The following is a 3,486-nucleotide window of genomic DNA, read 5'->3' on the forward strand; positions in this document are numbered from 1 at the left end:
AGACGGCTGGTATGTGGAACTAGTAACTGTACTTCAAGAGGGTTGTTTTGGTTTTGGTTTTTTGTTACACCTGATAATTAATATTTTGAAGCCTCTGGAGTAAATTTTTTTTCTCTCAGAAACGGCAAAATAAATGTATAGCGAGTGCATTGCAAACTCCCCTAGTTTGAGGTTGTGGCTTTCCAATTCGGTTTGGGGACTTTGTGTTCAGCTAATAAATAATAGTGGGATGACACTTGGCCTTAAATATGTATTTCAATGAGTCACCTTGAATGAACTAGACTGCTCTTGCTTAGAAGGAAGGAACATTTAAGGAGATGTTTTTCAGCATGGCTTGGGCAAGGCTTTCTTGTCTGAACTGTAATTTATGGGTGCAAATTTCAGTAGTCTGAACCTTGCTTTATCTGATTTGTACCTACATTCCTCGGGGTGGGGGGAAGTGACTATTCAGATTTTTGCATGCACAGGAAAGTGGTCTAAAAGAAAGCAGTATGGAAACAGGCACTGGGGGGCGGGGGAAGTGCCTGTATTTTATGTTTAAAATCTTTCTGCTTTTCTGGCAAAAGTCACTTATGAAATGGGAGATTTTCACAACAGGGAGACTTCCTCGTGCATACCCATAGACACACCGTCACTGCCCAGATGCAGCTCTCTCCATCACAGTGGATAAGGCTACTGGGACCTTTCATGTGCTTTCAGACCAGTAAAACTAAACTTGTTTCCATCAGTCTGGCTGTCTGGGTCCAAAGTACCTGTCCAGAATCTCTTAAATGTTATTATTTAATAACTGAAAGCTGCGAGACAAAATCCAGGTTTGGGTGTTGCAACAGAGCGCTTTTTTTTTATTGTTCATCCTTAGTCTTTTTGGTAATGTTGACACAATACAGGTGGACTGAACCATGCATGCGTAAGAGGCAGAAGTTAATCTTTCAGCCTGTATTCATAATCGTCACAAGCAAGAATTGTCAGAAAGATGTTTTAGGGATTCTTTCTCTCCTTTTTACATCACCTTGCTTAACCAGAAGGGATCATGGCTGGGGCATTTTTGTGCTGCCACTGCATTAGCATCAGCCACCATTTCACAGCAATCCCAGTGTTAAAACCAAATGGTGGCACAAAGGACTGTGCTCATCATTCATTCCCCAGCTGTCTTTTTGCCTTTGCCACCCTCCTTGTTCTCCTCCTCCAATAAAACCTTTCACTTACAGAAATTCAAAAAAAGGGCTTAATCCCCCTGTCCCTGCAACATCAACCCCACAGGTTAATGCACACTTCAATAGTTAAAATCAAAGAAATGGGCCTTCTTACAATGAGGCCTTTAAAAAAAAATCCTATACATCTATTTATAAGCCACCTAATCTCAAAAATCCTTATTACCTATCGTGTTACTTTAAATCATGGACATGAAGGAAAGGGAGTCTTGGCATTCAATTATCCTTCTTGCTTTAACAAGGTGTGTATAATAAATGAGCAGTTCTTAATTGACTTCAATGCAATTTGACACTACTGGAGTAGGAGGAAGAAGGAGCCAAAAAGAAAGAAGACATGCAGCTTAAAGATGTTAGACAACACGGTTATTTATAACATGAGATGTTATTTTATGACATTTATTCATTTTATTCATCAGTATTTAAATGAACAATATTTAGTGTAAAAATATATACAAGCACTGTTTTGCAAGTAGTATGTTTTACCGGGTTTTGTGTTGTCACAGATAATACTGTATCGTTGCTTAAAAGCTAAAATTCTCAAAATTTTAACAGTCAATGCTAAAGAAGAGTGCTTAAAACTGTAATTTCCTATTTTATGGGTTTCTTTCTTTAAATTAGACTTCATAAAAACAGATAAAGCAATAAGAAAATCCCTGGTTATAAATATTTTATCTGGTCAATGAGCAATACAAAAACATACTCAACCTGTATCTCTGAATTTTGATGAATTTTGCTAATTTCCATAAGGTGTTTACAAGATGCTGGGCAGATTTTCAGGAGAAACCATTTGTCAATGTAGTCATCCTGAATCAGGTTATGACATTTTTGTGTGGCATTTTTAATGTAAACATAAGCCTTCAGGCTGTGGTTTTACAGTAGCTTTAACTTGGCATAAATTCTCCCTGTGCCTGTGTTCATCCTCAGACAGATTAGTTCTCCGGTCCGGCATCCCTGCAAGCATGAACAAGAAAGGACAGGAAGAGGTGGCACCACTGTTCCCAGTACAAACCACAGCCTGGGTGGCTTCCCTGGGAGCAGCAACTGCAGCAGTATGCCACACATCTCCACTGTCCCCTCCATGTGAACTCCTCAGTGTGTTTTGGTGATGCCACATCAACTTCCCCCTCATTGCAGTTGCAGAAGAGTTTGGCAAAGGTGAGCTCCAGGGGCTCCAGCATGGAAGGACAAACGCCACGGCCACAGCTGAGGAACTGCCTGAAAAGCACATCTGCCACTCAGCAGCAAAACATTGCTCTGTACAACGCACCTTCAGGAGACAAGGCAGGTAGATAGGACAAATGTCAGGCAGCCAGGAGAGCACAGCGTAGCCAGCAAGTGCTGTCCCATGCCCTGCATGAGCACCCCAAGGGCCCTTTCCTGAGAAGCAGGGCACAATTTGAGTTAATAGCACTGATACAGTTAAAGCTTCCTGAACTTCACTCCAGTGATTTATCTGTTAAACCATACTACTTCCTACTAGCTGTGAAAAGAAGTATGTGAAGGGGTGGGTGGGTGTGCATGCGTGTGTGTTTCAGTTAAAGCTGTTCCCTGTTTTGGCATAGTAAGCGTTCAGCCAAAAACTCCTGGGAGAGGTAGTTCGCCTGCATTGATCTGTTTTTAAAAATGATTTTGCTAAATGGTGTTACCATAGATATTTTCAAAACTAGTGTCATTTTCAGTTAGAACAGGCAGTTTTGCCATTCTCCTCCACCCGCAACCGATTTTCTAGCGTTGCAACTTCAAATATATCTTTCAGCCTCAGCCCTCAGCAGAGCTGGGACAGGAGCCAGAGCACAGTAATTCTTATCAAAAGATCACTTAAAAACTTTAACCACAAGAGTAAGGTGTTACAGATTCTTAGATCTAGTGAAGAATGTACTTCCATCCCCTAACTTGAGCAAAACCAGGCTTGTCACTGCTCAGAAAAAATGAAATGCCAGGAGAGTGGAGCGGTGTTGCTCACAGGATGCATAATGGGCTCTGTCAGCTCTTTCAATCATTTAGGTATGATTTGCATCAACGTTTACAGCTGCTGACTATTTACAGTTACACAGCTATTATGTCTTCCATCAGCTGCTAAATGAACAGGTGTTTACCATTGTACGGGCTGGAAAAGAGAATGATAGATGTAAACCAACAGCTCTCCGATAGGGAAGCTGTTCCCTTAAGGAAGCAGTACAGTGCTGAGTATGGATATAAATTTAGCTAAGCTGTTTAGCAATCTCTAATTTTAATACTGACTTGTGTGTGTGTGTGTGTGTGTGTGTGTAAAAGG

This window comes from Falco peregrinus, chromosome 9, assembly GCF_023634155.1.
Source record: "Falco peregrinus isolate bFalPer1 chromosome 9, bFalPer1.pri, whole genome shotgun sequence".
Taxonomy (NCBI): domain Eukaryota; kingdom Metazoa; phylum Chordata; class Aves; order Falconiformes; family Falconidae; genus Falco; species Falco peregrinus.